The 24,542-nt window shown below is 31.4% G+C and overlaps 1 long non-coding RNA gene across 1 annotated transcript; it reads right to left on the bottom strand.

The window, feature by feature from the left end:
- Nucleotides 1-1,891: 1,891 nt before the first annotated feature.
- Nucleotides 1,892-12,626, bottom strand: LOC132728511 (uncharacterized). The gene is made up of 4 exons (XR_009625495.1): nt 12,545-12,626; nt 4,943-5,802; nt 4,060-4,219; nt 1,892-3,554 (listed from the first exon to the last, which is right to left on the bottom strand). It is a non-coding gene; the product is annotated as an uncharacterized LOC132728511 (long non-coding RNA).
- Between the last annotated feature and the right edge of the window lie 11,916 nt (nt 12,627-24,542).

A 24,542-nucleotide genomic window follows, 5' to 3' on the forward strand; every position in this document is an offset into this window, starting at 1 on the left:
CTAAAATATACTTTTAACTTTTATAATACAAAATAGTTATTTTACATCATAACTTTTCCAGATGTAAAGTCTAGGCTTTATATTATTCAAACATTCTGCGCAATATATCCTATTTTAAAATCAAAGCACTGAAAGTACTGGAGTGTCGATTGTGTTGTGAAATATATAACCTTTCACAGCCTGAGTCTGTTTATTGATTACGCCATTTATTTTCGTTGCAGATAATGTACAGTTTGAAATTTATTCAAATATTTTAGTTCTATTAGACCTATCTCTAAAAAAAAGAAAAACAGATCTAGATGACAAAAATTATAGGTTTTTACAGCAAAAGTGTGCCTTATGAAAGATATATAGGCACACTTATTAAAATATTGGCCCAAAGTTAATGCCGGTTAAGTATACCGGTATTTTCTTAATGAACACTTGCCCTGTATCATAACCTTTTTATTGCATTTGCAGCAATGCTGCCCTGTATTTTAATCTTATCAAAATTTGAGACTTGGGCAGCCCTTATACTCCATATGGAATCACATGGCCCCACCTGGGCGGCCCATGTACTCAATATGGGCCCCATATGGGCAGTCCTTGTACTAAATATGGGTTTCAAATGGGCAGCCCAGATACTTCCATTATGGGTAGATTTTGAATTCCGGGATAGATCTATTTTCAAGTACTTCAATTATAAGTTTGCTGGACGTTAAGTTGCAACTGTCATAATTCTTGTACTTGCATTAAATATTCAAGTGATGTTTTAACTGGAACAGACAGATTATGGCACAAAGCCTTTATTATCCTGCAAGAAAACAACACACAATGTATATGCTTTAACAATGTTAACTTTATTTAGTAATCTCAATTATGGTAAGAGTGTATCATATATATACAGATTCTCAAAGACACAACTGCAAACCTACTCCCATGTCTTTTTAAATTTCTACATAATTCATAGGAAAGTATTATACATTTATTGTAATTCATTACAAATTTCTATCTACCAATTACTTTCATTTTCAAATGAAATAGTATCTATGTTTTATATGATATTTAAATTTTCAGATATCTTTGTATTGGACAAATGAAATAGATCTACATGAATAAATATAAAAAGTTGTTCATTACAACCATATATTACACTTTGGTATGATAGTGCTGAAGAAAAAAATATTATACAGCTTGTGAAATGTAACAAATATAATAATTTAAAAACAAAACCTTGGCACAGTTGTAATACTGTTCATAGATGTGTAAACAAAATATACAGCTGATGAACAAATATAATAACAAAACATTGGCACATAGAAATACTGTTTATAGACGTGTAAAAAAATATGCAGCTGATGAAAAGTAATAAATAGTTTGTACAAGTTTGTAAAAATAACCAGCTTCATTTCTCATATCTTCATCAACAAAATCCACAATAAAGGCAAGAAATAACAAAAGTATTTACATTTTAATGCATTTCAATTGTTAATATCAATAGTTATAGTAACCTTTTGTGAAACGTTACTGTTTGGATCAGTTTTCTATGTGCTTATATCATTCTCAATAAGAATTTCATTAATCTTTTATCAATTTTCAATGGTTTATGGAAGTTAACGTTGAATTATATCCTGACTCACTAGCCACTTTGTGAAAAAAGTTATCGAATTTGATAACTATATAAATATCAAAAAAGTTAACCAAGTATACTGAATTTCGGAAAAAAAATATGACAACAACGACAATAAAATGACTTCACATGCGATGCTTCCTGATAAAAAGTTTTTACGCATATTTCAACCTTTTTTTGAAAGGAACCAAACATTAGTGGAGTTTTAGACATAAAGTAAACACATACATGTATACTGTATCAATGTAAGTATCATGACAAGTTTACTTCTGGATAACAACACTTTAGGTATCCACTCTGTGAAATTAATAATAATTAAAATGTGATATTACACCGAAATTAACAATTATCCTATATATCACAGAACAGTAATTAATTATGGATATATTCCTTTAAAAATGTGAAATAATACTGATTTAACGAGATCAAATTTGTTGTGAAGAAGTTCATTTAAAAAATTGTCAGTAAAAATAGTTGTTTCAGTAATTTATCCGATATTATCAAAGTTTCAACAATAACAAAAATAAAGATTACAAGAAGCATCATTGTACAGTATTTCAACTTGATTTAAAAGGTTAATACCATATCTATATATGTGTTCCCTGTTAGTGTTAAGTTTGGACAAGATGTTATAATTGTATTGATCAGTATCAAAAACATTCCCCAAGCATTTTATGTCTTGATTTAAATAGCAACAATGTTTAATGAAAAAAAATAACAACAGCATATAGACAACAGAAAAACAGCATATAATGTCAACAACAAACATTACATAGCAGCAAAATAAACTGACTAGAAGGCAAAGAATTTTGTATTTACAAGAAAGACATGCTATGCTGATGACCTCAAACATTAAAATTAGCAACAAAAAGTATAACAAGATACACAAATGAGCCACTTACTGTAGTTCTGACCCTTATCACATTTTAAAATACTTTGATATCTATTGACTTTCAATCATTGGAATAACTTATATGCCGATGAAGAAAAGGTTCGAAAATGTAAAATAAAAGTCATTCATTTCAAGCTTTTGTGTGTACTACTGATGTATCCGTGAAAATTATATTTGATAAATTTACAGTGAAAATGATCCAAATTTCAAACTTTTCAATGACAAGACTACTTTTTAAAGATTTTCCCCATGTGGTACCTTAATAATATCATTTTTGCTGACAATTCTGACATTCTCAGGACTGTTTCAAGACTAACCTATCCAAATAATATTCCTCTGAATAAAACAAAATTAATTTTCCTTAAAATACACAACTTTTAAAAATGGCCGCCACTTACATTTCACAAAGCCAGGTCATACATATATTGCCTGAGTAACAGAAATAAGGTGGGATGGTGTGACTTTTTCTTCTAGAATTGGTTGTTTTTATTATTAAAAAAAGCGATTATTCATATTTTTTTAATAAAATAAATAAAATCATTGCCATTCAACGTTGATTGTCAAACTTTTTGTTCAGCCCAAGACTCCTTTATTTATGAATAATTGGACTTAAATTCAACTAAAATTGATGTTAACAGTGGGGAAAACAGATTTAATAATTATTAAAGTTAATATTGAGGAAGTTTCATTAGCATAAAATAAAAAGACACTTTATTATTTGTTGTGTAAGATGTAATTTTATATCATTGAGGGACTTTTAAATAACAGTGTTCTCACTTGTGAGAATAATGTTTTTACAGCTCACTTGATGATATAAAATTTCATCTTACACACTAACAAACAAATACATGTATCCTCTATAGATTTGCATTTTTTAAAAATAAAAACATGTCTAGTCACTTCCTTCATTTGCTTAAGGTAAGGTCTCGGACAATTTGTTTCTTGCTTTCCTTCCCCCATCGCGGTCCCACGCCCCAGCCAGCCACTTTGAAACCTTTATTTCAATATCCTTCCTCGTCGCAGTCTTTGCCGGCAAGTTCCTTTGGACACATTCTATAAAACAAGCATCCTTATCCTTAATGAATGAAATGAAATGCAGTGAAATGTAGGTATTGAAACCATTCAAAGGTCATAAGTCACCTTGTAGCATTTTGAGCATAAAATTGGAATATAAACTAATTCTAGTATGTTTTAACAAATATAGATGTTTGTGTCCCGGTTTTACATAGCTTTTAACAATATTTCTGTGATATCGCTGCAGTCAGTTGTAAGCTGAGATCATCTTATCGGTGTATCAGTAAAGAATGTTAAGGTAAGCAAATAACTTGCTTTACAGGAAGGTGATTTCTGCTTATATTATGCATCACAACACAATGCATGGGATCAAAACCACACAGCATGTAAAATATTCTCTCTTATTAATTTCCATAAAAGCTATTCAAGCATTTTCATTCATTAAAGCGATACCTGAAGACACAATAACAAGATCTTGGATAATATATCTATTTTGAAGCCTACTTAAAGACACCACTTTGCAAATTCGTAATATATCACTTACTATACAATACATTCAGTATCTAGAGGCCCCCAAATGTTTTCTTCCCTTTCAGCCCCTTCATATTGAACATTCTTGCCAGTTCATTTGACATGGTTTCTATCATCTAGCGGTCAACAGTTTCCTGCACAACTGCCCCACCAAACATTGAGAGGAACCGCACCTTAAATAAAGCAGATCATAAACTTTTTTTAATTTTAATTTTAACACTACTAATTTTCAAAATTTGTGATGCGCTGCAAGTCACCAACAAATAACAAATAATTGTCAACTGGACCTCAAATACATGATCTGCCAAGAAAAATGTTTGAATTGACAAATTAAAAGACCTTTCCTGATATATTTACAGCCTAAGTGACTTGTGCCTTTTTGTTTGTCCCCTCCACCGAGTGTAATGGGGCACATTATCATTGTTGTTTTTTTAACACAAGTTTATACAGTATGAACAGAATAATTTTTGATATTATTATAACAGCGCAATTCCTGGATTTTGTGGGTACTAGTCATTTTCCTGGTATTTTAAAAGCTGCCAGCATTTTGATTAATGAATCGACTGTCTTGTCTTAATAATCAATGTTAAAAAAACGAGGCAAACTGCCCATGTCTTGTGCTCATGGCTATTATAGCATATCTAAATAATAAGATAACTGTTTCAATATGAATCAAAAAATTAAAACAAGCCAGTTTTAAATTCCGAAATTAATGCAGTAAAGTGTTTGTCCACTGTGCAATATTTTCCTACATAAGTATAGCAGAATGATAATACATTATCATCAAGTGCTAACCACAGACCATTATGTTATTTCGCATTTAAGCCAGTGGATATGAGGTATACTTTTTTCAGTTACTAATGGTGCAAAAATTACATGACTAACACTATGCTTACCACAGATGACAGCTTTGTCTGATCTCCCAGAAGCTCATCGAATGTTTCCATCTGCTAAGGAGAACGAATAGGGAATGAGATATCTTCAGGAAGCTGCAGCGGTTAGTCATCTGCTGCTGACCTTGACAACAATTGCTACATCATCCTCTTAATGTCACGATTCTCCTCCTGCATTGTCTCCAAGACTCAGAGAATCTGTGTAACAGCAGCTGCAAAAAAGGATTCATAATTCTAGGCTTTATACTTTTAGAGCTATGTGAATTACAAATGAAAAAAATCCAGTATTTTAAATTTTTCCTTGGCTTTAACTTAAAATATTTTTGAGCTAGGCATGTCATGGGGTGAAAATAAACATTTTTGACTATTCCAAGGACCGTAACTTTGGATAACAGTTGTGGGGTCAGACAAGAATAGGCGAACATTAATTCACATCATGATAAAGACTAACACAAGTAATCATCAATTTCTTTTGAATTTTTTTTAACTAGGGGCGTCATAAGGTGAAACTTTCCATTTTAGGCTGTGTCACTCAATCCAGCTTGTTACAACATTTATTGGCTTGTATTGAGTATAGAACATTTAATAAGTATGTACTGTAATGAATATATTTACAGCTCCGAAGTTTATACTTACTGGGCCCAATAATCTGCCCACGGGAGGGCGTATCAGAAGCACCTTGTATTAGAGAAGCACTGCCGGCCTCTCGCAATGCCTGTGCAGATAAGCAAGGCGGAGGTGAAAGTAGGCTTCGTGCCTGTTTGGGCGTTGTTGCTTTGTCAATAAGTTGTGATGGCCTACTCTCGGTGTCTGTCTCATTCTCATCAGTGTCACTATCCGATTCATACAGCCTTTTTGATGGCCTATTGACAATAAAATGAAAATACATTACTAAGTAGTTAAAAAATACATATACATTAAGTGAGTTATTGCACCAAGTAACAATATGATTATGACCTGTACACGGCTGACAAACATGTATTAGTGTATGTTTACGTACCAAATTGTTGTGCCGCAATTTTTTCTACCAAGGATTTTTAGCACGAATGCGCTCGTTTCCTGATAGGATTATTTCATGAACAGGAAGGGCTAGAGACTTGGAGTTGGTCTCATTTGGAAGCTTAATACAAATGTGAAATAATGATAAAAGATTTTTTAATTGTCTGGACAATTGTTTTCACAACGGCCCGGGTAGTGAATCCCTTGCTCGTAGGCTCGAATCTAGAGTTTCCGGCCTTCTCTTAACTTATAGTATGTTTTTAAAGGGGGTCATAATTTACATTTTTTTTGGTTTTCGAATTTTTTAAGATGAACACAGGTTTAATTATCTATCAGGTCATATTTTTTCTTCTCAGGTCCGATACTAATGCCTGTGCAACAGCTAGAGGGCTTGGTTTGTACTTGGAAAAAATACTTGAATTTGTAAAAATAAGTATTTGTATTTAATATTTTAAAATGCTTATGAATGAAATGTTGGTACAAAATGGAAGGGACTTCTAAGGCTAGGGGGGACACTGGATTTCAAATGATGGTGTCCCTTTAAAAAAAGATCTCTTAAAATTTAGTCTAGATAGAAACAATATTTTTTAAATGTTAGTGTCGACTCCGTCACAGTTAAGTAATTCAACAATAACAACTACACACATGCATAGGTCAGCTAAAGTGCCTAAGAGTCAGGGCGTAAATTCTAGAAAATGTCGCAAATTAAACGACTATTGGGAAATTACATGGCAAAGGCAAAACCAAAAACTAAACAGCGTTTACAGCTTACCTACACACACAATAAGCATGTAAGGATATAATATGAAAAGTCGTTATACGAAATCGAAGTCGTTATACGAAATTGTGGTTAAATGCTCGGAATCGAAAAGAAATATTTTTTTCGTGTACAATTTTACAATTTAACATTTCTGATTTCAATACACAATTTGATTTTAAGCGGCAGCAGAAATCACGTTTGCACATGCTCGAAATAAATTTTTTCCATCAAAAACTGATTTTTATAAATTATTTCTGAATTTATAGTCTAAAAACACATTTTTATATTTAAATAATAAAAATTAAAACCAATATAAAAACTTAACAAATTAATTTCTCGCACCTGCTCAGGCATGCTAATATTTATCGGGTTGCCCAAATGAGACCCATATGGGTCCCTCATGGCTTGTATAAATGTTTAAAATTATGCTACGATTTTATATAAGATAATAGCAATTTAATAAATTATGCCAAGGTGGTCACACTATAGCTCAAAGTAAACGAGTTCTAAAGAAATAAATAAAAGAAAAATCGTTTTTCCTTAAAGTGCTGGAATATGGTACCCATATGGGTCTAATATATAGGCGTACCCAAATGTACTTGCCAATATTGGATCCATATAGGTCCAATATGGGCATACCCATTAGCTTGCCTAGATATAGCCCATATGGGTCCCATATATGCATGTTTGCTGGGTATGTATTATTCAGTACAGTACCTCCAAAATCTGCATATTCTGCACATATGTCAATAAGTATACACATTGTGACAATAAGAAATATTTAAGGTTAAATGTGGTAAATACTCTGTGATTACTTCTCACAATTACTTGATATTAATAACCAAGACTCGTTACATTAAAAAGCATACTAGTGACACTGGCGAGCAACTCCAAAGCAATACTCGGTAAACTTACATGTTTATTTATTCTCAAAATGCACTGTCATCTGAAATTTTATTGTTGTGAGATTGAACGTTTACCTTGAATTTACCTTTGTTCATAGTCTTGAAATGGGATGAAAGTCCTCGTAATATCGAGCAATATCCGGCGGTAAAGGCTTCCACGTTTACAATTTTTTGTAAACCTTTACATGATTGCTAAGAACCGAATCGATACCGTTTAAACGGTGGTACTTATATGCACTATACTATACCATGTATTCGAGTCGCCAAATGATGACTTACTTTCTATACAAGTAAATAATGTTCAGTGCTCATCACGATTTAGACGGCACACATTTTCTGCATTGTATCCGCATTTCATTATTTAAAAAATCAAAGAAAAATCAACTTTAACAAAAATGAATTATGTCACAAGCGATTATTGCATGGTGATGGTGTGTGGTCCGGGTTGTAAACACCCATTTTCCATTTTTACTTTAATAAACCAATTAGTATAGATAAAATCCATGATTACAGGAAATTATTAAGATAATTTGTAAGACAATATGGTCATCTCGAATAAACGGTAAAAAATATCATAACCGTTTATGAATGAAAATCGAAACAAATCCGTTTAAAAGTGTAACCGTGGGGGCCTTACCGGCGTACGGTATTCCTCAGGGGAACTAGTTTTATTGCTCTATGTTGAATTATCTTTGTTTCATGTGTTCATACCTTTCATTGTTTTACGTTTACGTTGTCATAATTTATATACCTTTTCTAATTGAAATTGTTATTGATGAAAGTGTGTGAGGGAAGAATTTACAGTTCATAAATGTTTAGGCTACTGGTTGGGGACCACCAAAACCGGACAACCACCAAACCCGGACGGCCCTGAAAATGCTTAATTTAGTATTTTCTTTGTTCAGTGGTTGTCACTTTTTTATCAACAATAAATGCATGTTTCTTCTAAAAATAAATAAATAAATTTATTTCAACCACCGTAAATGGTAATATTTTAATGGCTATTTCAAGAATGTTGACGTTGAAATTTGGGGGGTCAAGAAAACAATGCCTGACCTCATATACCATCTATAATCATTTGCAGAGTAAACAATAGAATTTCCAAAACTTCAGCATTTGTTTCTGAATCATTGTCTATCATGTTAAAAATTAAAACACCCAAGCTGTTATCTGAATTAAATAACGTCATGTACATAAATGTCCGGATACATGGTACTGTAGTGTAGACAATTGAGGTAATTTTGATACCTCCTTGTCGAGCCTCAGATATAAGTGTCAATACAATCAGACAAACAAGTTTGTTAGTTAGGGGAAGAACCTAGCTGAACCTTGTCAATTTTTTTGGTCTCTAGGTTAAAACTTATGAAACCTGTACAGAAAAATGTTCAAAAAGTGTCAGCGGTTGATGGTCCCTGACCCTGTTGTATTAATCACAACATCTCATCTTAACAAAGATAATAAAACATACAGACCTTTTCAATTATTTTTAGTATATGTGATCTACCGCTGGATGTTCATCAACTAAACAATCTAAAGTGATTTCTTTTTTTTTTTGCGGACCGAGTTGGTTTAGGGCCGAGTGGACACTTATCTTATACCTCTTCGTACACATTGATAAGATAAGTTTTATTTCAAATCGGCAAGTTTCAACAGTACAACATAAGCACTAGGAGCTTTTACAACCGACTGTATATAACATAATGTATAAGATCAACAAAGATAAAACAACTACAATAAAAAAATGATTAGACATGATATATATAGATCTACATCACATACATAAATAGACCTTTTTAGATATTTTTATAAAAATGAATCAGATGGTAAAAAAACTAAATGAAAGTTAGTTCTGGCTTCCATAACTTTATATGTCGCTTTTATTTTGACGTTGCGACAGTAAAGAACAGGTCTAGCAATACTATTAAACCTGTTCGCTGAAGTATCTTTAGCTAAATGATAGTCAAACTAATTAGACTTGTCAAAGAGACACCGAGATAATTTTGGACGGGCGCTGTCTTTTTCCAAGTCCATCCACGAACTGCATTTTTATGCACGGACGCTTCCCAATTAGAAGTTGTTGGGAGCGAAAACTAAAAAAGTTTCAAAGAAACGGTCTACATTACCTGAAAGAGAATCGTTTTTATGCAAGGTATCATACTTTAAAGTCGAACACAAGTCTAAATATTCCACTTTAACTTTTTAAATCGTTGAAAATTATTGTAAGCGGCCATATTGGAAAATGACGCAAGCGGTGACAGGGTAAAACAGGGTAAAATTGTAAACTTTCCATGGTGTAACACAGGTATCGGCGGCAATCGATTGTATTTGTCAAGCTTTATAATATAATTTGTTTAAGTTATTTATTATGAATTATGCAGGAATAACTTTTTTTTCACACAAGAATATTTCAGCATTAAAAATAAAATGTGAAAAGGATATTCTGATAACCTTACTTAGATGTCCGACGTCAGATCATACTGCATTTTAAAAGTCCATTTAAATTGTCAAATTAGAAATTGTAATGTCGGATTTTTTAACATCTGTGATCATTAGGTGAAATTTCTGAACTGCCTTTTTATTTTATAACCCTGCCATGATTTCGCACATATGAAAATACAATGTAATTGTAGGTACATCTTAATGAATTATAAGTATACTATACATGATGAAGCAAAGAAGAATTTCAATTTATATTAAACTCCCTATCAATTTCTAGTTTATTATCTTTAAAAAAATTGAGGACAGTTGTGTAGGGGAAGAAGTTCAAAACAACCAAAAATAACTTTAAATTCTGAGAAAAAAATCTTAAAATTTCAAACTATAAAATGGAATTTCAGACAGTCCTCAGTAAAATGCAATTGTCGAACAGATATGACGGGGTTTATGATAAAAACGCAGCAAGCGGAAATTTAGTGACCCTTATTTAAGACGTAGAATAGCATAACAATGTAAGACAGATGGGAGAAATAGTCTGATTAGATTACTGTAGTCGTCTGTTAGAACGACTGTCGCAAAATGACACCAAAACCTATATCCATTTAAAATTCCATATTATCTAGTTCCCGCTTTTCATTGAACGGCACCTCGAATGTGTTGCATTGAAAGTTCCATGATTACCGCCGTATTTTGTACACATCTGTGGGTGTTGATTAAAATGTCTACATTATTATGTTTAAGTGATGAATTCTGTTGAAACCGGCGCAAGGGAGCACATGTACCTACCAGAGCCGTCTTTGGCACCCATGTGTATTTACGTTTCGGTTTTGCAGTTTCAGGTGTTTTTTGGTGTGTTTTTTTTTGGAGGGCGGATATGTGGATACGTTTTTTCTGTTTTCTTTACATTTCTTTGCTTGCTTGTCGAACCTTGTATTGATAATCATTATCTGTTTGTTATGGTTCGGTTCGGTATACAAGTATAAATTATGATAAATAAGATGAACAAGGAAAGGCCTGCGTTCAATGAACGCAACCCCCGCACGACCCAGGAACAAGAACCATTTGCAAGGAACCCAGGAGGATCCTTAACAAAAACAGGACGGCGCAAGAGAGAGCACGGTCTGGCTTATCACTAAAATGATACAAAATGATAAATATAAAGAAATAATGGTAACATACAAGGAAATCAAAATCAAAGAAAATAAATGAATGATTAATAGGACCATTAAGTAAACTGGCACAGTGGTAGGGGATAGGAAATTCGGGGAAGGGGGAGGGGGCGGAATAAAGAAATAAAACTAGGGGCAAAGGGAAGATACTTACCATAGACGAGAAAACAACAAGGGACACAAACAAAAGTGTCACCAAAACAGTATGAAACAACAAGACATACACCTTATACATGTATAAGTCTCTTAATCTGTTCATTTGAAAATTCTTATCTTCTCAATGACTTTTTTTTAATATCCTCTACTTAAAATTTATTTCAATTAAAATATGTGACCCTTCCCTTATAGTTACACAGCATATGGCTGGATCACAATAAAGTTCCTTTTTTAGTAAATTAATAAAGTATGTCAAGAAGACATTTAAATTTATCAGTAGGTTTAATATGGTATTATAATATATATCAGCAATAGGTGAAAAAGAATTCCTTTATTTCTTTTACATTCTTAATTGTCATTTAAATATGCATGTATAAATGAAGTCAGTATTTTATCGGCAGTCATTAGCAGTAAACAAGAAGGCAAACCATCCATTGATAAATGTTGAGTACATGTATTAAAACATTTAAAAAATATTAAACAACAGTACTTGTACGGAGCCTATTTGCTACCATTGTATTTTAGGTTTAACACATTAATACTTTTCAATAGTATTTAATAATGCACAAATTTATTTAAAAATAATGAATATATTTATTTCCCCGATATTTTTTTGAAGTTTTAATCTTCATGCGTAACCCACACTTACCTGCTAGACACACTGGTTGCTACTACGAGCTTTCACGGAATCTATTTTTTACGATGACGTTATAACATATCCGCCGGAGATAGTGTATACAGTACAAATTTGAAATAAATCGCATGTATGCGTTAAGACAGGTACAATCTAATATTTTTTCTAGGAGAAGTTAGTACTAGAATTTATATTCTATTGATTTTTAGAGGACATTGAAGTTACTTTCAGGTTTAAGCAGTAAAAATCAGTCCAAACTATCGATAGTGTTGCCGGTAGATTTTCCGTGCGTAAAAATGACAGTTAAAATTAGGCGTAACGGTTTGACAGTAAGAAAAAAAAATCTGTAAAATGGGTCAAACCGTTCACGCCAAATTAATTAGGCTAGCTAAATGAAAGTCAGCGTTCCCATTCACGCACAAATGTGAATTTCCGTATAATTTACAAAAATCACGCATGAAATTACAACTAGGTGCGTGCATGCACGTATAAAAATTGAAGTAAAACTGTCAAAAAATTATCCGCAAATTCGAATAATCTACTCACAAATCTCTGAAATTGTTTACAAGACCGTAATTTAATCCGAGGTCATAACTTGGGTTTCCCAGCTGTGCTATTTTTAGCTCATGGACTGGTTTATAAAATTTATTAACGACGGCTTCGCACGCTTTGCTCATTCTGGGACAATTTATTTTGTTTATTAGTCAAAATCGCTGTATGAGTATCCGAAACTTACAATTTCTTCAAAATAACCTGATATTTGTGTCAAATAACGAAGTCGAAACTGTATTTCAATCTGCTTGAATTAAAATGGCGTCGTTGAAAAGCCAATCACGTGATTCACTCGCGCATTTATATAATTTCTGCGTACAGTACAAATTTAAACTAAATTGTAATTTTAATTTTCAATACTTTAATACAATTATAAATGTATGACAACCCCTTCTATATTCAATGCATGAATGGATTTTCTAACTTGTAACCGAACATACGGAACTATTTTTTTTGTCAACGAAATTCGGTTGGCAATAAGAAATAGTTCGGTTAGCGCTAGCGCGCGCGGAGCAAAAATACCGTATATCGTGAAATGGAAAGGCAGAGTTGCGATTGTTTGGAATTGCGATTGTTTGCCTGTAGATGGGTGGTTATACCTTTGTGTCGATTGTACATCGACACAAAAAGACAAACTGTGTACACGCAGGTTTACGATATTCATATAGTGATGCAGACCAATAAGGGAAGAACGTTGATATTAGACTAGTTTAAACATATTCTATCCAAGAACATATAGATTCAGCTATATACACTGAGAAAATTGATTAGAACGGACGATGTCAATTCTTATAAAAGTCTTTTTATTTACAACCAAAAGATGGCGTCTATTTAAAACAAAACTGTGTATGGTTAAAGAATTGAGCACGAAAGTGAGTAATCTTAAAGTTAAATTTAAATAACACTGTATTCAAACGGTTCATTGTAATACGTTTATATTTATATAACAAAAAATTGTAAAGAAAAGTATAAAGAATATATTAATGAGATAGGATGGTTTTAGAAGGATTACGAGTTTGCTGAGTAAAAAGACGATGTCAACTTTCCATGAATTATGTTCCAAACCTTTTAATATGTTTGATATATCTATAAACTGCCGAAAAAATGTTTTATTTACTTTATTTAATTTGATTTCTTCTAACGTATGGGATATTATACTTGAAACAGTATTAAACAGGTTATGCCTCAAGTCATGAAATTTTCGACATTCATAGAAAAAGTTTTCCCAATTCCACACAAATGACAAAGGTGCGATGGAACACTATTTTTCAGAAATGGTGATGGTCATGTAATTCAGTGAGCTGTACTTCCGTCAGAATCGCGCGTGAGACTTGAAATTTCTTTCACTGAAGAACGAAGTTATACAAATATTCATTAAACATTCTAAATTCATATCAGCAATACCAATTTTATATGAAAATGCATTAGTATCAGTTCTAAACGTGGAAATATGATACGGCAGTGCACTTAATGTAAAATAGTATATGAATACCTGTATCCTTATTCAAAGACAAATCGATTAGTTTTCACTGTAATAAAATGTTTGAAATTGCAAAAATAAAGAACTCTATTGTTTACACTCTTAAGCAACGTGATAGATGGCTGTTGTCATATATAACGTTGAAAATGATTAAATGAACTGAACTATATTCACAACATAGAAGCAGAAATATTAACAATTACATTTTTTAGATCAAATCAAGTATGAAAAGTATCCTTTTGACATTATAATTTTCAATGTATTTAAAATTAAACCATGATGATAATAATGTATACTGATACAATTGTTTAATAAGGGTATATTTATATACCGGTGTACAAAAACCTAGGATAAAATGTAATTCTCTTAACATACCTATAACACTTAAGTCATTATTCCTTGAATAATACACATCAGAAATAATAATTTTCAATTGCGCAAAACGTCTATGAACTTCACATAACATCTTCTAAGAATTTTTAAATTAGTTCTTTCTTCAATAAACAGGTAATTTAAGGTATCCTTGCAATTACCTTATAACATTGATTTGATAAGTTACCCACTTATCTTTGACCGCATATTTTTTTCTCGATTATTTCCTTGCATAGACTGACTGTATGACGTATATATTCAGATGTTGCTTTTCTAGATTCATTTGGTCGCCAAACTTTCTCCTAATTGTCCATAGACCTAGCTATATTTTTTTAATAAGTTTGTTTTTTTCCATGGTTCAGTAATGTTTATATCACAGTTTAATAGTATTACTGACTCTTTATGTACAACAGAATAGTTATTCCAACCATTTGCTTTTGCTTCATCGCTCATTCGTTCCCCTCGGTACGTGTACGTCGTCGAGAAGACACAGGGCATCGGCAGGTTATTGAAGAACCAATGCTACGTGTAAGACGGCAAGTTCGCATGTTTTCTACAGCCCGGGGTAACGTTTAAGGCGGCACGACTTAGCTTGCATGAAGTTAACTGCCGGTGTCCTGACTAAAGCCGGGGTTAGGGGCCCAAAGTAGTCGACGAGAGTTGTGTGCGTGGTAGGGTGCGTGAGCCCCTAGCACGATTAGACGGCTTGAACGGCAGGCCTTTTGATGGCACCGACAGCTCTTTTCAGGGCTACCCTTTCATACTATCTCAGGTTACTGTACATTTAGGTTCTCTTTAACCGCCAAACACTTTTCAGTGACCTACTTTTGGCTTAAAATTCATATTTTTTGGCTTAAACTTGAAATCACATGGAGGTAAAATTATCACCACTTTGTTCTTCAAAATTAACTCTTTAAGGGCATGACTGGTGACATGTCCGGGGTCCGTACTCGACAGCAAAAGCTGCATTTTGTACCGGAAAGGACGGATGGACCTTCATTAAAGATATACTATATTTTGAAATTTCATATATTTCATATTTGAAAATATTTATAATTGCTACAAACTCTTTTTGTAAATATAAAATAAATATGTTTTTACTTCACACAAAGTAGATATGTTGTATTTAAAATTCTAAACAGTATAGGTGGTTACAATATGAATATATAATGTCATTAAAGAAACTGGCAGTTTTTTAAGAAAAGACCAATTTAACTTGACCTGTAACAAACGAAAATCTTGGTATCCTTAGATACTCGTATGTTTTTTTACATTTACCATCTTTTCAAACCATCATATGATTTTGATAAATACTGAGATTAACTTTCGCCTCAAACATTCAACTCGATATGCCGATATATAATGCCTGGAGAAAATCTTTAGTACAGGTAGGTACTAGTATCTGGTACATAAAATTGATGTGAGATAAATGTGTTATTACTCTCACGATTTGCTAATATTTATTCACTACTTATAAAAGTTCTAACCTTTTTATAAAAATAGCTGTTGATGTAGGGTACAATTTCTAATGAAAGGGATGGTGCTACAAGAAATTGTCTATATTGAATACATACTCAAATACAAGTCACAATACGTTTGCACTGCTTCAATATAATTTTTTTTAAAAACTAATAATCATTCTTCAATTTATTTATTGAACATTGTAAAGTGACACTGTATTAATTATACAAGTTACTGGCGGAGAAAGGAGAGTATGTGATGAATATAAACAGTCGGAGTCAGTCGATGGTCATGTAGATCTCAGCAAACTGTAGACTGTAGAATCTTTTATACCATATTTCCTATAAGAATATTTAAATGTTTTATGACGAATTTGTAATATTGCTTTATTTCATCTTATGTAAGTATCTTCTAAAACAAAACTGAAAAATAAATGGAAATTAATCTATCAGAAGGGTCTGTTTTGCATATTTCAATGAATACAATTTCATAACTTTGGGCTTTCATACTCATTTACAATTATCATTACATGAGCACATCACATTTTGAATATAATATGAAAACCAGGATCTAGCAAAATAATAATACAGTTTGTCTGTAGATATATATTTTTAAAGTAAATACGTCCCCCTACAGTGATACATTGTTTTAGATGAAGTGTAAATATCCTGTTTCAATGAAAAGTTATTTTTAAATCAGTTGCTCTCTTCTGTACCTGTAAATGAGAAATAGCAAATATACGAGTTTTGGGAGAGATTCAGTTTAGGAAAGGCACGCGCTTGAGGTGGGTAGCAAATTTTTTTTTTTTTTTTATGAGAAAAGAATTTGTTGTTTTGAAGGGAGTTTTGTTAATTTGTTGAAATTGGTTGAATTTAATTGTGGTGATCTTTATTGATCAGGGCTCATTGGTTGTAATTAGTTGTTTTCGTTGTTGCATTATATTTGGTTGTTGAGTTATATTTGTTTGGTAAGATACACTTTGTATACTTGATTGATATTGGTTGAGTTGTATGGAGTTTATTTTGTCTGGTCAAGATTATATAAGTTGATGCTTTGTTTTTGAGGATATATGTAAATATTGATTGCTTTAGTTTAATTTGTATCTGATTAGATGTTGTGAAGTTAATATTGTTGGTTGAATATTTGTGGTTTATACTGTATATAAGAGTTGTGAGATAATTTATTTTGTGTTCTTTATTTTGTGGCGATTTTATTGTTTTGTTTGATCATTAGTTTTTTTTAGAGAGTGTCTGGTTTAAAGACGCATACATGAAAAGATATTTTTATAAGTGATTCATAAATGGTGTGTGTATGTTTTGGTTGTAAATAATGATCAGAGTTCTTGAAAATTGGTTCTAGTTGTTAGATTAAATAACATCAAGGCAGTCATTCTCCTGACACTGATTTGAATTTAGATGTCGAGATTGTATCCGCCGTTTTAATTCCCTTATGCATAATGCATACCTAAGTCTCCAAAGTAAGGTACTGACTTTTCGTGAATATAATAGAAAATTAGATAAATAAATTGAATATCTATTGTATAGACCACAATTATAAATGATTGTTCATTTGAATAATATTGAAAAGAGTCTTTTATCAACGACTTCAAATATTGTATAAAATCGTATAATTGATTGAATACCCTTTGCATAAAATACAATTGTAATTGACACTTTAAATAAAAGTTATTGGAAATTGTCCTTATCAACGACTTCAAATATTGTATAAAATCGTATAATTGATTCTCATGGATTGTTTACCTTTTGTCGTCTGTTAAGATTGATGTCTATAATATCAATTATTTTCTTTTCATCTACTTGCTAAGGAGAATTACTTGTCCTCTTACTGATATATGCCGTCTGTTATTGCTTTTCTCCTTTAAACCATGTTGAAATAAAACGTGAACACGAAATCAGGTGCATTTGTTGGTTTTGTTACATCTATTTTAGATGAAACCAGAACATGACCATTGTCGGTATGGTGTTTTGAAATGTGATAAAAATCATATTATTTGACTACTTTATTAAATGTTCTAACTTTAAAAATGTTTAAAATGCAAAAAGAATGAAATGGATTAAAATGCTAAGAATCATAGTGTTTATCCCGAATGCATTATAAACTATTTGTGACATTTAATTTGATTGTTTATGTATTCGAGATATTTATTTGCAAATAAAAGTCACTTATGTGATACTTATGAAGAGGGAAATAAACATGTTACACAAAATTGTGCTGCAATATGCAACACATACTAGATGAATCAAACAACATTAATGTAGGGTCGTTATTTAAATGTGACATAAAAACTGGACAAATGCATACTAACAAGACAACACCTGACGTAATACAATAGAATAGAGAAAAGGGAGTCTTTATAGAACGTCCAAAAACGACAAAAATAGACAATATTTAGGCTGGGCTTGAGTCTGTTCATTGATAGTGCAAGTTACCGTCGACGTCGAAGCAGTCTACAATTATAGATTTATTACATCTTAATTTTAAAGAAAGATGAATGGTGAACGGATTAATGACAAAAGTTCAACAGGAATAAAGTTACCAAAAATTACTATAAATAGTTTCCTAACACAAAACAAAACTACACACTCTTCGTTTATAAACAAACATAAGAGCTACCTAAAAATAAAAGGATATAATTTAGATGACGTTTATTCCTTAAAGCGAAATCGTAAACATAATGAAAATATAGACAGCGGATTGAGCAACACGCATTCTGTATCTATGAGGACAGGTAGAATGCCGAAAAACAAATTTCTTTTACCAACATTAAAAGAGGACAGCGCATCCTTGTTTAGAAATGGAATCTTTCAGAAAGATGTTCATGATGTTTGGAGGCCAAATGACTCAAGACAACATAACTACAACGCTGTCTTATACAGAGACTTTGTTGAATGTGAAAATAAACAGAAACTGCCACATTGTCAACGAAAAGTGGGCTATTTATGTAGTGACCACTTTGATCATGTAATGACTACAACTCGCTTACGATCACTCTTGGCTAGAGAGGAAGCTTTTGTTCCTAAAAATGTCTTTACGTATTTTTCAGCAAGATATTGATTTTGTGATTATTGCACTTTTTGTGCTGTAAGATTTTATCATGTAAAAATAAATTGACTTTTAACATATATGTCAAAGGCAAAAAGTATAAATAGTTATTTTCGTCATGTAAAACTTACAAGCACATATTTAAATGATCAGGAAAAACTACTTTCATTTGTCTTATTAACACAGTTTTAGGTGACGGACTTCAAGCAGATTGAAATACAGAGCTTGTCCAAATTAACTGTAATACTTATTGAGTGGACGATTCGATATATTGATTCATTATAGGGTATTATATAAATGTCAGACAAATATCGTTAGACACTGAATTTCCTCGACATGTTAAAAAAGCTGATTGTAATGCTTCCATATGAGAAATAAATTAAAAGTGATATTGTCCTTTTACCTTTCACGTTTGTAACAAAATAATATTTTTTCATTTAACTTTTACTTATGTGATAAGAACACTTCACTGATCTTGTAACTTTTATGTGTTTAATGTTGTTTAAAAACGTGTTTGATAAAAGTGGGATGAAAATCTGTGAACGTATAGTTTTATAATTTGTTTACAATAAAATTTCCACTGAAATAAATCGACTGTTTTAAATGTAAAATGTAAAAAAAATATAAATTTGTAAGTTATTAACATCTAGTCAGCAGATATATTTAGAAATATATTAAACCAATATAAACACTAACCATTTAAAGAATTATTGAAAACCAGTTTCTTAAACCATTTGTTGTCAGTGTCGTGAATATAAAACGTTTTGATAAAGTAAATTTATTTAAACTGAATAACGCCAAATATGTTTTGTACATTTATCTTATTGATCATTATTGGTTTCACCTTAAATAATAACAAAAACGAACATCATATCTGTGTCACTGTCAGCTGGTATGAATAAAATATCGTATGGTAAAAATAATTATATTAAAAACTCTCATCTCAACAGTTGAACATTTGCTGTGTTGAGCGACATTAAATGACCCCATGTATCGCAAGTTATATAACATATATTTTTAGAAACCTATGGTGGCAACTTTTCGACAATTTATCATTACGTCACTTGCTATGAGCTTTTCAGAATTTTAATAAATCTATCTGATATACAAGTCAAACAAAATTATATCCAAGTTGTTTCATCTTAAGCTCATGTTTCAGGTTTGAACCTTAACACTACATCGTAGATTGAAAATGTACCGGTTTTAGTTGTAGTATATTAGAATTGATCATTATTTCAAACTTCTAAATTGTATAAAACTTTCATCAAATTATACTTTACAAATATATAGACCAGCCTAAGCATTTGACTCTTATCATCAATCTTCTGTATCTATTGCCAGACTAACTGTGTGTGAATTTATGAATCTTAAGCAAAATCACGTATGCTTCATTTATTTGAAAACAAACTGGTTAACATTGTAGGACTTTAAATAAATCTAAATTGTTATGGGATCACAACCATAAAATATTTTTTATGTCGGTCTTTGTTGCATATAAAAGTATTCAGTAACGTCGTTTCAAAAAAGATGAAATTTCATTTTCTATAACTGTATATTAAAACCATTATTCCTTTTTTATGTAAAACTTATAAAAGGTCTATAAGAAGGAGAAAGAAAACATTGAAAAGGTTCAAACTGGCAAATTCATCGGTCTATTTGTTAAAAAATCGTTCAATAGTTTAAAAATCATTTAAATTGCTAATACAGGTTAACTTTGAATTAAAATTTATTATATATCTTGAGTTTTCGGTATCGTTGGATGTTGTTTTATACATCGATAAAATGATTATAATACATGAGATAATATAATAATTCAAAGGTATTAATGGTTATCACACGGGACTGCGTTGCATTTTGATATTAATTCTGAAGTGCCTCTGACGAGGATGTCTTTAAAGAAGCGTGATTTGAGTGTAAGAAGTAGAAATGAAAGATCTCTAGAAACGTTGCAGATATTACCAACACAGGAATATAATTTCAGGACTGCACATGTATACAATTATTTTCCAAAACGAAAACAACTCAGACGGTCTCAAAGAAGTAGCAAGAGTGACAGAACGTCAAATGAAAACTTTGAGAACTCGCTTGCCTTGATCAATCAAAAGTTTCCTATGTATACAGAGAGATCGATGCATTTCTACATGCCACGGTTAACATTTAACCACAGTGCAGAAGCCACTCTGAAAAGCAGACACAGTACTCCATGTTTATTTGTAACAAATAACAAGTCGTATCTCCAAAGGAAAGGATTCGACATCAATGCTCTCTATTCTTTCAGACAAAGACACAGCGGAACAAAGGCCGACAAAAGTTTAGACAACAATTATAATTTTCAGATGCCAAAATTAAATTCTGGTGATAAAACAGTCATTTTTAAACGCCGATCGACGATCACAATACATGGTCAAACCTCGGGAAAATCTGAATTTGACAAAAAGAGCGAATTAGTAATTGATAGCCCAACCTTAGTGAAGATTATGAGAGGATTAGAACGTGACACAAAAATACCTGGCTATATTCGAGCAGACGACACAAATAGGAAAATATTGGGCAAGGTTCTTACGAAGGCCCATCGGAATTATCTTTTAAATCAGAAGGAACCAGTTATTCCCGAAGTGTTCTACAATAAATCGTAACGGGTTATGAAAATATTCAGTATATTTAGATATAGTGATAAAATAGATATACATGTATATCTAATTTAAGAAAAATACTAGAAACTAGGATCGTCGTTAGAATAAGTATTAATATATTTTGGATATATCAATTACATAAGTTAGGATTCCGCTAAGAAATATGCACAATTTTATGAGTATTTAAGACTTTTCAAACGTTTGAAATTAATGTAAGGCCTAGGATTGAAGATAAGCTTACATGATATTTCCATTTACATGTGGTTGACTTTCTTCATTGGCTCATTTGAACGGAATTAACTATGAGTTCAAACGATAAAGTGTTTTCGGTCTTCTCAACATGTAATCTGACTGAAGTGATTAAAACGGTAGCTGGGCTGTAGCCTGTTCTATTTCAACGAATAACAGGGAAACAATTTAACGAAACAATGACACAGACATGATAATATTAAATAAAATAGGATAGTATTACAATTGGCCGTGAAAAGTTCTTAGAGTTAATAGTTTATTGTTTGTTTTATTTCTTTGTTCGTTTTTGTTTAAGGCAACCTCAAAATATTATTAAGACAAGTTGAGTATCAGAGCAACACTTTATGATATATGATCACTGTGACTACCTTTTATATAACGTTGAAAAATGTGTACTGAATAATAACAAAAACTTCATTCACATCAATTTTTGAACTATTATCTTTCCATCTCCAATGTCCATGTTTCCCTTATTTTTAGATATCTTCGCAATATATCCTTGTAAAATAAATGCAAGGATGAAATAGTTGAAATATTCTGATAAATGATATGCACATGATTATGCAAGATTTAATGGAAGAAAACTTATTTTTATACCTAAATATGATGTCATAAATGACGTTAAAAACTGAACATTTTGAAGCATTTTCTTCCTTCCCGAAGAAAGAAGTTTAACATTTATCCGTTAAAATAATAATCATCTTGCTAAGGACATACTAAAATGACTTGAATTATTTATAAATAAATGCGCATTCAAATTAATTCCAACACGACAGTGTACTCAAAGTACAAGATCAAACGATCAATATTTTAAATTAGACAGGTGAAATCCTACTATAATGACATGTGCTGTAATGTATCAAGTGGATGATACCAACTTTATACGAACGTGATTGATGATTTCAATTATCTACTGTTGTCACAGATAACGTTGAAACTAAATGACAGGCCAACATAATTGAAGGACATTTATTAAATTCAAAGGCGTATTATGCCCCAGAAAAAGTTTTATTTTTATTTCTTAAAATCTTTTTTAACTTAGGTGTTCTGTTATTGTTTCCAAAACTTTACTTTTTGACTAATTACCTGAACAACCTTCTTCTAATACTTTGTGGCCGCTAGTACTGTTACATGTATATTGCTATACATTTTATGTTTTAAAGCCAGTATACAAATTTGTTTACAAATTGCTACTTTTATTACAAATAATTTCACATTAATTTCTTCTTTCATCATGTGATAAGCACCTAAAATGCTCTTAAAACTTTAATCTAAACGTGTGCATTTTGTAAAGAATAAAACAATTATTTGTTTCTTAATTAAGTATAATGTGCCTTGAACAAAATAGCCAAAATGTCGTCTTTATAATAAAATTGATTCAAACAAATATATCAATATACAAAAGTTGAAAAAAGATCATATAGATATGTTTTATAATAGACGACTACCACAATAATTAACTCAAATTATGAAAACATTATATTGTTTTATTAGGTTATTAAGTTTTACTTTTTCCTCATTAAAACAAGGTATCAACATTCACCTAATTCTTAAACAAACTAGTTTTAAACACACATATAATTCGTTGAAGGAGTCTTACTTTTTGTAAAAACATTATAAAATTGTCATGTCTACTTAAAAGGTACATGCCAAAAGGAGCTTGAATAGGTCGACCCGTGTAATTTCCCATATTCTGATTTTTGAATTTAATTTAACAAACAGAGCAAGAAATATTATCTAAATACACTATGCGAGGACAGCATAAAAGGGATATTAAAATGCCAGCATGATAAGTTATTTTTAAAGCAAACATCAAGTAAGCAATTACTATCATTTTAATATTTAATAAAATTATAAGGTAAAGATTTTTTACTGATATAGTTGTTTACTAGTATATATACATGTAGACTAAGTATATTTATACATAAATAATAACTTAGATTTTAGTAGATTTCTGTCAAATAATTATATCTACAAAAATTACGTCAATTTTGCTTGCATAATACAATACAGAAAAAACGAATTTTTATTTGCGCAAACCGTCTGTGAACTTAATATAATATGTATTTTGAACGTCAGTTTCTTCTTTATCAAGCAGATATCTGAGATTCGTCAATGTCATTACCTTACCCAATCGTTTGTTTGGAAAATAACCCTTATGTCTTTGACAATATATTTTCAAATCTCCATTAGTTTCTTTCACAAACTGACTGTAAGATACGTGTTCACATGTTGCTTTTCTAGATTCATTTGGTCGCCAGACTCTCTCCGATTCTTTTTTAGACCTGACCATTTTCTCTACTGGGTGTTTATTTTTCCATAGTTTAGTCATGGTCATGTCACTATTCAATAGTTTTGCTAGCTCTTTATGTTCAACAGAAAAGTTATTCAAACCATTTGCTTTTGCTTCATCATTCGTTCGTAATTTTTAAAGGATAGACATGATTTTATTCAAATCCTCTTATTTTGATGTATGTCATTTCCTGCGGGCCGGAGCCCGCAGGGTATTGGTACGCGTTTAATTTTTGATGCATGGAGGAGCACGTGACCTGTTTTCGGTACATGGAGGAGCATGTGATCTATTAACCGTACATGATTGGTTAATTGACCTTTTCGAAAACCTAGCTAAATACCGTTAGCCGGTACGTTACGGATTTACCTCGAGTTACATCTGATTAAGAACATAGAACCATTACATGATATTTCCAATTTTCTATAATTATTTTACCGTTTA

This window comes from Ruditapes philippinarum, unplaced genomic scaffold, assembly GCF_026571515.1.
Source record: "Ruditapes philippinarum isolate M1 unplaced genomic scaffold, ASM2657151v2 ctg527_1_1_1_1, whole genome shotgun sequence".
Taxonomy (NCBI): domain Eukaryota; kingdom Metazoa; phylum Mollusca; class Bivalvia; order Venerida; family Veneridae; genus Ruditapes; species Ruditapes philippinarum.